General features: G+C 34.8%; 1 pseudogene; it reads left to right on the top strand.

Annotated features, from left to right (window-relative positions):
* Positions 1 to 9,948: 9,948 nt before the first annotated feature.
* Positions 9,949 to 11,220, top strand: LOC129499100 (60S ribosomal protein L10a-like; annotated as a pseudogene).
* Positions 11,221 to 12,413: the final 1,193 nt, after the last annotated feature.

Raw genomic sequence — 12,413 nt, 5'->3', positions numbered from 1 at the left:
TTCTCCATTGATGAAGCCAAGGCTAGCACAGCTACTGTGGACTATGGTAGATCTTGCCAGCTTTCACCCTGCAAGTATTTTCATTCACTGATGCCAGTCACCTGAGTCCCTCTCCACCACCACTGGAGCCTAGGAACGAAGCCTGTAACCAGCTCAGGCTTCTGCAAGTGCAACACCAGTCTAGGCTCCTTGACTAATCCCCACCATTGTGTTCATACTTGGAACTAGGCCCTACAGCTATGTACTTGCATGCCCCCAGCCTGATCCCTTGTAATTGGTCTCCACTGCAGCATGCAGGCCAAAGAGAAGACTATGCAGCTGCAGGAGAGAATGCTGATAGCCAGGACCCCTGTAGCTACCAATGAGCCCAAAGTTGACCCCGGCTCTTGCTTCCTTCCCAACACCACTAATTATCAGGGAAATGCAAATCAAAATCAGAATGAGAAACACTTAACACTTGTTAGAATGATTACCATAAAGGATGCCTGGGTGGCTCAGTGGTTGAGCCTTTGACTCAGTCATGATCCTGGAGTCTTGGGATCGAGTCCTACATCAGGCTCCCTGCATGAGCCTACTTCTCCCATTGCCTATGTCTCTGCCTCTCTCTGTGTATCTCATGAATGAATAAATAAATATTTTTTTAAATAATGATTATCATCAAATAAACAAAGATAACAAGTGTTGGGAAAGATGTAGAGAAAAAGGAACCATTGTGCACTTTTGGTGGGACTGTAAATTGGTATAACCACTATGAAAAACAGTATGGATCTTTCACAAAAATTTAAAAATAGCACTACCCTATGATCCAGCAATCCTGCTTCTGGGTTTATATACAAAGGAATTGAAATTGGTATCTCAGAGAGAGATCTGGACCCCTGTGCTAATTGTAGAATTATTTGCAATAATGAAGACATATCTGTCAGCAGATGAATAAGTAAAGATGGGAGAGATATACATGACTACTATTCAGGCATGAGAAAGGAAATCTTGCCATTTGTAACAACTTGGGTGAATCTAAAAGCACCAAACTCAGAGAAACAGACAGTAGTGGCGGTTACCAGGTCTAGGGGGTGAAGAAATGAGGAGGAGATATTTGGTCAAAGGGTACAACATTCCAGTTGTGAGATTAACAAGTTCTTGGGATCTGATTTGCAGCATTAGTGCAACAGTTTATTATATATATGAATGTTGCAAGAAAGTAGATCTTAAATGTTCTCACCACAAAAAATAAATGGCAATTATGTCAGAGATGAAGGTATTAACTAACGCTATGAGGTAATTATTTTGCAATATATAAATCTATCAAATCAATACCTCATACACCTTAAACATAGAATATTATATGCCAATTATATCTCAATAAATCTGGGGAAAAAAGAAAAGTTAAACCAATTTTATAGGCTCTATAGGATTCTGATAGTAACTAAATTGCTTCTTATAGGAGGAAGTGTCTTAATATCATCTGGAAAATTAATAAATGCAAGATAATCATATCCATTGCCATCACTGAAAAGCATTATGTGTGTGTATTATATCAGATGTGCTAGGATTCATTGATAAATAAGACAGCTATAGTAATAGTACTATTACTATTACTATAGTATTAGTAACTGTAGTTACTAATAGTATGTGGATGAAATTATTTTGGACATGTGCAGCACAATAGAGGCAAAGTGTTCAGTGACTTTGTTGGAAGGGAAGATCAAACAGTGAGGAATTCCAACCCTACATCAGGTATCTATTTGTGAACAAATAGTGTTAAAGTAGGGCCACTTTGTAATGTAATTATGAAATTTGGTTAGTGCCCTCAAAAGAATGTTAACCAAATGAATAAAGATTTCTGCTCTGCCTATTAGAATCATGACTGAGTAGTTTGAAGGTGACCACTCAGTTTGGTTATCTACCTACCACTAACTGAGAAAATAAAATAAAACTGAGAATTTAAAATATTACCATAAACACATTGAAATGTTTATCTCACTACGTTATAAATAGGGAGAAAATGTTGATAATTGAAGCCACAATATAGGATGAGAACTGCATATTATTTGTTATGCTTAGGCTTACCTATACTTAACTACATAAGCATAAGGATATATTCACATGTACCTAACATGACGATATTAATTTTCATTTATGATTCACAGAGAACTTCCCATACCAAACCTAAGCATGAACAGGAGTAGGCTCTGTTGCATTTCTAGGAAGATTTATTTTCTCACATTTTCCAAATTCAAATGTCAAAAGACCTATTCTTGTCTACTTATCTGTTTTTTTTTCTTGTCTTATGTTGTTTAGTATTAGAAAGAGCACTCCTTGTTTGTTTTTATTTTTAAGATTTCTTTATGTTATTTATTCATGAAAGACGGAGAGAAAGAGAGGCAGAGACAGAGGCAGAAGGAGAAGCAGGCTCCATGCAGGGAACCTGATGTGGGACTCGATCCCAGGTCTCCAGGATCACACCCCGGGCTGAAGGCAGGCGCTAAACCACTGAGCCACCCAGGGATCCCCAAGAGCACTCCTTGTTATCAAAGTCTGAGTTTGCAGTCTTATTGTACAGCAAGAGACTTTAACTTACTCTTAATATGTGAAAACTAATCAGAGGAGATCAGGAAAGATCACAAAAAACATTTCATACATATGCAGAGAAAAGAAAACAAAACTTTTACAAATAAAATATTTCTAACCTCTCATAATTTAACTTGTAGCCTTGGGGCTTTGTTTCATAAACAACTATCAGTACCAAGATGAAATTTGAAGTCTTTCTTTTGTATGTGTAAATGATATTCCTAATTGTCTTTTAATACTACCAAAAAATTACACAATTGTGAGTAAAGAAGAACACAAAGCCTGGAAGTTCATTTCCTTCCTTCCAAAAAAGTACTAATCACTAATTTCCTACCAATAGGAAAGAGAAACATTAAAAAGGTACAGCAGAGAATACTAACTTCCAGAGTGGTTGCTCAAGGACCTGCAGTTCTCTGAAAAAAAAAAAAAAGGCAAATGACCAAGATTGTTTCAGAACTATGAAAATTAACCAATGAAATAGAATGAACTGAAAAATCATCCATTCAATAAAACCTACTGATCCCTTGTAAGAGAGCATTGTTTGTGGCATTTCAACTTAGCGTTATTCCCATGCCCTTTAGAATTCCCCTACTACCCCATCTCTGTTGTGCAGTAGCTCTGAAAAACTATAGTATCACAGTCAATGGAGAGCTAATGTCTTTTGAAGCTCAATTATAAGATTCACCCCCAAATAACAGTGAATATTTCCACTGAAATACATTTCTAAGATGTGTAGCTCATCTTTCTAGGAGAGTAAAATAGAAATCTATCCCCAGGCCGTTACTAACAAGTATAGCAATCACCCTGCAACATCATAATTGTCTAAGACTGTGATTTTCTTTGGTGTAACCAAAACTGGCACTCCATCATGAAAAACATTGAAAAAAGTATAATGAACTAGATGATCATAGGGCATTCAAAAAGCTACAATATATTCCTTGAGATCTAGAAGGCTACAAATATGTGGAAGATTATATACATTTCTAGGATAGAACTAGAATAGGAAAAGGCCATAGCCATTCACCTCTGGCTGACCTTGAGACCATACCCAAGTAGGAAGTGAAAGCTAAGGCTGTTTTAGAAACTGCCTGAAAAAAAAAAAAAAAAAGAAAGAAAGAAACTGCCTGAAGTTCAAAGGTATGCCTTCACACAGAGATCTCTTTGGCAAAATATGAAACAACACTTTTTAAGGAAATTTTCTGACCAGTTAATAGCTGACCAAATTATAGTAATGAAAGATTAATCTTAGAAAGCCAATTTTAAACATATAAAACACAAATATTGAAAAAATAAAAGCTAGCAGAATCTTGGTGGCTGCACACTGCATTGAATACAGAATCTACAGAAATCATTCAGAAGAGTGGTAAATAAATAGAAACAACAAGAAAAATAACAACAATGATAAATTTTGGGGGAATATTTATCTAAACACAAAACCTGGGGTAAGGGATTTGATATGAAAATTGTTAAAACATATTATCAAAAATGTCCAGGTATTAAAAAAGAAGTTATAATATATCCAAAGAGACAGGAAAGTATGGTACATACACAGGAAAAAAATAGCTAAAAGAAAATATCCCCAAACAGTCCCAAATCTGAGAGTTCATCAATGATATTTTAAAATGGGAAAATTTTCTGGTATATAAATTATACCTTAATACAGCTATTAAGAAAATAGTATAACATATACATTTGTATATTAATATTAGACACATTTTACATCACCACCATTTCAGAGAATCACAAACACACCTAAACTGAGGAAAATAAATTATATGCATTTTTCAATGGCCCATATTACAAATAATATAAGAATGTGCAAAAGTTTATGTTTTAAAAACCACAAAGCTATAAATTGGATGTGTACCAACCCTTTATCTGCTACTATTTAGGTGAGCATTTCAGTTGATGGCACATTTTTTGCTTAGGAATTTTAGAGATATTCTAAGAAAGGAGTACAATAGAACCCATTAAATGCTGAATATGCTAGGCTCTAACATGGGTTAGTCATCCATTTTATATCTTTAGTTTTGTAATAAATATTTTTTTCTGTATATGAGTGTGGGAAAATAAACCACAGTTTTGATCCAGTTGTTCATTTTAAACTGAGGAAGGTGGATTTTTTTTTAAGAAACATAACTGTTGTAAAGCATGCCACACTCTGTAAAATAGTTTTAGTGAAATCATATCTCTGCATAATTACCAAACTTAAAATTTGTGGACTTATATTCTCTGTTGTTAAAATGACATTCAATGAGTTAGTAAAATTTAAGAGAACAAGGAAAGACAATATAACATGTTGTAAGTACATTACGAGAAAATTATGTTCTTTTCACCTTTGCCATGTAGTTTGTGATTAGTGTATCTATCTATATTAATTGGAGACATTTGTTCAAAAGGCAAGAGGTTGACTGAGGTGAACATATGCCAAGCTGCAGAGATGTAATCATACTATATTTAAATAATGTGCTAGAAAATGTGTAGTTATTCAAGAGGCCATTTGGACAAAGAAATAAGTTCTTTAAAGGAAATAAAGTCATTCTGTTCACTTCTAAATTGTAAAAGAAGAATTGAAGCCTGATCCTTGCATTTGAAAATACCAGAAATTATTTAAGACACCTAGAAGTCAGATAAAAATATACCCTAAGCCTCCAGGAATACTGAGCAACTATTTGGAAAATGGAGGCAGGAGTTTGCAAGATGTCTTTTTAATGTATTTATAAAAGCTCGTGTCTCTAAGGGACTTTTCTTTGTTCAAGAAAATGTCATGGAGATGTATGTCTCAGACGGTGTTTATGAACAGTAGAGTTATTCATAGTTTTCTTTATGCAAGTCCTGTGGTCTGTGTGTCAAACTGCCTGCATGCATTTATGATGGCTTCTTGCCATATGAAGTCAGGGCTGACTTAATATATATAAACTTGTGTTACTCATACAGCTTTCACACACCAACTCACCGAGAAGTATCCATAATCCAAAAGAATCTTGTGTAGCTATTCAATTAACGTTTATAAGAAAACTATGTAGATACTTTAAAATCAGCCACAGATTGAAGATAAGTGCATAGCTGCAATTCACTTATTAAGGTCCTCTCTCTGCTTGCCTTCTTGACAGAGTCTGGATATTGAAAAATGGGAATTTAAAAAAAGAATATGTTTATGTGAGTAGGATGTGTTGATAATTCACCTTAAATTAAGTAAAACAGAAAATAAGATACAGAAGGACAAAGAGACAGAGAAAACCATTTAATATCTTTATAAGTTAGACATCTTTGAAAGAGTATTATTTGAAAGACTTTGCTTCCAGACATTTATTAGGAAAGAACTTAGCCCTGTAACCTCACTGTTAAGACTTATGTTAAGACAAATTCAATTTTGATACTTCTTTCTAATATTTATTAAGTGTATAAAAATTTAACATTTATTAAATTTCTCCTTCTCACTTTAGTCATTAATAACATTGTGGTAATAACGTCCTACCTGACATCATAGCTGGATGGGTTAATAAAGATTTATAAAGTAATTGTAATAGTACATGACACACAGTAAGTTCTCTGTATGTGATTGTTATGATTATAATTAGGATAGTTCAACTTTATGTGAGGTGTTAAATGAGGTTTGCCCTGATGCCCTCCCAACTCCCCTTTTATTTCCCTGTCTATTCCCTGCTCCATCATTTCCTCTTCATTACTTCATATTTATTTCAAGGATATTGGTTTCATTTCCCTTGTAGTCAATATTTTGTTTCCTCTACTGCCAAAAATAATTAAGAAAGCAATCCCATTTAAAATTGCATCAAAAATGCATCAAAAAGAAGAAACTATTAAAATATAAAATAAACTTACCCGAGGAGGCAAAATATCATACATCAAAAACTATAAAACCTTGGAAGACACAAACAAATGAAAAGGTATCCTGTGTTCATGGGTTAGAAGAATTAATATTGTTAAAATATTCGCACTACCCAAAATGATCTAGAGATTTAAGAAAATCCCTATCAAAATTCCAATGACATTTTTTTAACAGAAACAGAAAAAATAATTCTAAAATTTGTAAGGAATTACAAAAGTAATCCCGAGAAAGAAAAACAATGCTGGAGGCATCAGAGTTCCTTATTTTAAATTTAAAACTATCATAATCCAACCAGTACGGTACTATTATAAAAACAGACATATTGAACAAAGGAACAGAATGAGCAACCTAGAAATAAATCCGTGCATATATAGTCAACAAGAATACCAAGAATATAAAATATGGAAAAGATAATCATCTTAAAAAATTATGTTGGGAAAATTTCATATCCACATACTAAAGAGTAACATTAGGCCCATATCTTATACCATGCACAGAAATGGAGTCAAAATAGATTTTAAAAAAACTTAGGTTTGAAACCATAAAACTCCCAGAAGTTCCCTGACATTGGTCAACAACATGGATAAATATTAAGGACATTATTTTAAGTAAAATAAGCCAGTCACAGAAGGACAAATACTGCATAATTCCACTTATGTGAGATATGTAAAATAGTCAAACTCACAGAAACAAATAGTAGAATGCTGGTTTCAAGGGACTGAGGATAGGAGAAGATGGAGAGTCCCTGATCAATGTAAAAAAAAAATTAGTTACACAAATAGATTTGTTTTACCCACTGTCCCTATGGGTAGCAATATTATATTACACACTTAAAAGTCTGTTAACTTGGTAAATCTCATATTAAAAATTCCATAATAAATACATACATACGAAGATACATACATACATTTTTAAAGCTTCAAGATAATTGAAAGAGATTACTAATAGCATTAAAGAATTATACATAGATATGATTAAATAGTGATTCCAAGACTTACATCTATGCATGGCACTAAAATATTCTATATGGCCATAGCTAACTCTTTAGCAAGTCATTTAACTCCCATTTCTTCATCTATAAATAGAATAGAAAAGATGGCTTATGTAAGGCCTATTTTGTTATAAAACTGAGAATTTATAACCATTGTTTTTGCAAAGTTAAGTGTGACATAAGAATAAAAATATAAGGAATATGTTTCTTTTATGATAAATGTTGATATTTCTTTTTTTTTATGATAGTCAGAGAGAGAGAGAGAGAGGCAGAGACACAGGCAGAGGGAGAAGCAGGCTCCATGCACCGGGAGCCCGACGCGGGACTCGATCTCGGGACTCCAGGTTCGCGCCCTGGGCCAAAGGCAGGCGCTAAACCGCTGAGCCACCCAGGGATCCCCAAATGTTGATATTTCTAATATTGTTACAAAATGCTTTTCCTTTCTGGAAGAACATTTGTAGATCAGGGATAGCCACCAATCTAAGGCACTATTTTAAAGCCAAGTGGGACCCATTTTCTAAGAGACCATTTAAAAAACTAATAGGAAAAAAAGTGATCATTCAGTTAGTCATCTATCTGATCACAACCAAACCCTAGCTTAAACAAATATGAGTAGACAGGAAGTGGCAAGTATTACTAATACTATTAATGACTTGACTTCTCTTTAGCTTATATAATCTCAGTTATTTTGCCATTGTAATATCTTACCTTTAAAAATGATGATGAGGGGCACTTGGGTGGTTAATTGTTTAAGTATCTGCTTTCGGCTCAGTTCATAATCCCGGGGTCTTGGGGTCTTACTCAGCGGGGAGTCTGCTTCTCCCTCTTCCTCTACTCCTCTCCCCAGCTTGTGCGCTTTCTTTCTTTCTCTCTCTCTCTCTCTCTCTCTCTCAAATAAATAAATAAAATCTTTTAAAAACTGATTAGTAAATCTTTTTTTGTGTTATCCGTCAGTAACAAATAGCTTCATATTTTCAATGTCCTACTAAATAGCAAAGTTTGTTTCTCAACCATATAATATGTCAGATTCAACAGATTGGATGTAGACCTGGTTTACAATTGAGCAGCCTTGATACCGAACATACTGATTTTGTAGTGTAGAAAAAGTGAAGGGCAGGTAACAGAAACATGGTGGCTCTTAATGCTTCTACTTGGTTGTTGATTATATCAAATGTGCTCATGGACTATTGACCAAAGTGAATCATGTGGCTAAGCACAGTATCAATTGGGTAAAGAGGTATACTAGCTCCTTAAAAAGCACTACAAAAGACATGGCAATAGAGGAGTATGAGTATGACCCTTTCAAGTATCCAAACAATAATAGTAATCTACCATGGTTACTTTTTCCCAATTCAATCAATATTCTTAAGAACACGTAATTTCAATGGTATTCCATATTATTTCATAGGCATACATTTTTGTTTATTACTTAAAAGGTCTCTACTTATAAGACCTATTTAATTTGGAATTGTGCTAACATTACTAATTGGATATCAATTCAGAAATTTGATGAAAAATTCAGTTTATTAATATTTATTAAAAAGCTAATTTTAAAGATATTTTTGACACACATTTGTGTAATTGACATATTAGAGAAATTTATTTATCCCAATTTTGAGGGTACCCAAATGTTGTACACTTCAAGTTCTCCAAATGGAAGAAGTAATGTTTCTTCTTGAGGGTGAGGAGTGAAGATTAGAATCAAAAGAGGATTTAACTCAATCTTTGTTTCATTTGATTAAAAAAAAAATCAAAGTTGAATAAGAGAAACTATATCCTGGAAATGTATGCTATGAATAAGACACTAATACATCAAATTTTCAAGAAAATTATTTTAATAATAATCAAAGAGTGAGTGAATTCAATTTACATTTGCTTTTTTCTTTTTTCCTAAAGCAAGTTCACAGCATATAGTGTAGTAAATATTAGCCTTAAAGTATAAATTTCTAAGCAGAGCATGACCAGGTAGATGAATGGATTCCATTAATGTCAGTGGAAGCCATGGAGTTAAATCCTGTTTTCATTTGCCTCAAAAATGAAGCCCTAAGCAAGTTTGTAAATGGCAAGTTTCTCAAATGACAAGAGAAATAACAGTTTAGTCAGGAACCTACTGCTCTTAGTGTTAATGTACTAATTCATTATGCCAAGTCTTTATCTGACTAAAGTCATTTTCTAAATGGTTTTGAAGACAAAATGCCTGGCATTATAGAAATCTAGATTTTGGTTGTTTTCTTTATTTCCTTTTTTAAGGCAATTCTTTAAAAGAATAAAAAATTCTATATCAAATATTTTCCAAGATAATTCTTCAAAATGTATGACAGTTTTATTATTTGATAATTTGCATTTTATGATTTAAAAAAGCTGCATGAATGTGAAAATCCACAACTGAGTGTGTTATACACCCTAAGAAACCATTGATTAAATTGAGTCACTTAATGGCTCTGGAATAGGTTTTAGTAAAGTCTAGCCTGCAGTCTGATTTTGAAAATAATGCTTCAATTGTTTAGATATTATCTATAGCTGCTACATTCTTGGTACAATGGCAGATCTGAAAACGGAGGGGGGGACCCCAAAAACAAAACTAAAAGCTCTTTTGTTCTGTAAGACACAGATGCCTGGCCAAGTTGCTAGAGCTGAATGATAGAGCAATTCTGTACTCAGAGGGTTTTGCTTTTTGTTTTTTTGGGTTGTTTGTTTGTTTGTTTGTTTGTTTTTCTTTCTCTCCAGATTCCTACCATCTCATAAAATTGGAAATTCAGGGTCATTTTTTTTTCTTTTTAATAGAAAGAAGCATCCAGTCTTCCATTTATTGTTTATCGGCTTTTTCCAACAAGAGGGTCATGGTTTCAGCAGTCATCCTTCTGGCCACATTTTTCTTTGTTAGAATCACAAATCTCTTAGTTTCTTTGATCCTTTTTGGGACACGGGGTCTGAGATAAGATCTTCAGTGTGGCTGATTTGATAAATATCTACTATGAAGAACCAAATTTTCCCACATGCAAGTCCCACAGGTTAATTGTGTGTGTGTGTGTGTGGGGGGGGTAATAGTATTAAATTTGATTTTGGTCAGTCCAAACCAAGTTCTTCAATGCAACTCTGCTAGTAATATACAAAATAACTGCGGGTTACTGCGGTGCGAGCTACCATGAGCAGTAGCCTTCCGCGACACCCTGTACGAGGCAGTGAAGGGGATGCTGCATGGGAACCAGTGCACAGGCTGGAAGTTTATGGAGATGGTGGAGCTGCAGATCAGCCTGAAGAACTATGACCCTCAGAAGGACAGACGCTTCTCAGGCACCGTCAGGCTTAAGTCCACCCCAACCCTCGCCCCAAGTTCTCCGTGTGTGTTTTGGGGACCAGTAGCCTTTGAGGCCAAGGCAGTGACTATTCCCCACATGGACATTGAGGTGCTGAAGAAACTCAACAACAACAAAAAAAAAAAAAAAAAAAAAAAAACTAGTCAAGAAGTTGGCCAAGAGGTATGATGCCTTTTTGACTTCAGAATCTCTGATCAAGCAGATCCCACGAATCCTGGGTCCAGGCCTGAATAAAGCTGGCAAGTTTCTTTCCTTGCTGACCCACAATGAGAACATGGTGGCCAAAGTGGATGAAGTGAAGTCCACCATCAAATCCCAGATGAAGAAGGTGGTATGCCTGGCAGTGGCTGTTGGCCACGTGAAGATGACAGATGATGAGCTCCTGTACAACATCCACTTAGTTGTCAATTTCCTAGTGTCCTTGCTAAAGAATCAGCAAATATCTGGATTTATATATCAAGAGCACCATGGGCAAGCCCCAGCGCCTTTACTAAGACAGTTTAATAAATCCTAGTGCTACCGTTAAAAACAAAAGCAAACAAAACAAAAAACTGATGTTTTGATTCCTGTAGACTCTTATCCAAATTATTCAGTTGACTGAAAATTTGGAGAGAAAAAAAGGAATGAATAAAGACTATTCTTTAACTCTTACACTAACACTTTAACTCCAGTACTCTTGGTGCTGACCAGGAATCTCCCATGTGTCCCATGCTTATTAAGGATTTTATTACCAAATGACCAATGCTTGGTAAAGTTAATGGGATAAGTGAACAGAATTTTGTAAATATAGAGATGCTTCAATCCATACAGTGTACACTGTCCAGTCCACAGAACAGAGGCTTTTCTTTTTTAAAACATTGAGAATATACTGCCGTAGTCCATCCCATCACTCACGTCAGCCCAGGGGAGTACTTTGTTTGGTAAGAAAGGGAAAAAGGTCAATATGAGTGTGTGGCTTAAGCCCTTCCTGGTTCTCTCTTTATGATTTGCTTTTCAGCTTATAGTAAAGATTCTCCTCTTACTCTCATTAATTATACAAACTTTGGTCAGGACACAGACTATGCCTAGATACTTCTCAAACTCTCTTGGGCTCAAGAGCACACAGTGTTTGACAAATAAGAAGAAGGTCAGGAACGTTTTTGTGATGGCATAAGAAATCCAATATCCTGACTAATAGATTCCACAATTTACATATAAGGGATGGGAAAATGGCCAGTTTCAGGGGCTCAGTGCTTGGCTTAATATTCTGTTGTCACCATCTTAAAATTCTTATTTCCTTAAAAAAAAAGAGAGAGAGATCCTACATTTTCAGCTTGTACAGAGCCCCACAGTTATGTAGCTATCCCAGGAGAAGTGTTAGACGTTATATTTTGTCAAGTTCAACCAAAAATAAAGGTCATTTTGTTTTCTGGGTTTTTTTTTCCATGTATATTTCCCAAATGCTCCACTACTCAAGTTAAAAAAGACTGATGTTTTTCTCTCCACAGGCGAGTTACCAGAAATCTCAAGTTAAGCAGTTCATTCAAGCAGCTCATCAATGTGTATCCATGAATGGCTTCCCATAGACTCAACTCGCACAATCACAACATGTCTTTAGAAATAAAACCCTGGTTCTTCCTTATAAGTTCATTCAAGGACCTATGTTTCTTTTATTTTGGTACTTTGCCATTTCCTAAAGAGTTGTCCT

The sequence above is a fragment of the Nyctereutes procyonoides genome, unplaced genomic scaffold, assembly GCF_905146905.1.
Source record: "Nyctereutes procyonoides isolate TBG_1078 unplaced genomic scaffold, NYPRO_anot_genome, whole genome shotgun sequence".
In the NCBI taxonomy this organism is placed as follows: Eukaryota; Metazoa; Chordata; class Mammalia; order Carnivora; family Canidae; genus Nyctereutes; species Nyctereutes procyonoides.
Note: the sequence above shows the minus strand (reverse complement) of the source record. Positions and strands in the feature narration are given on the sequence as shown.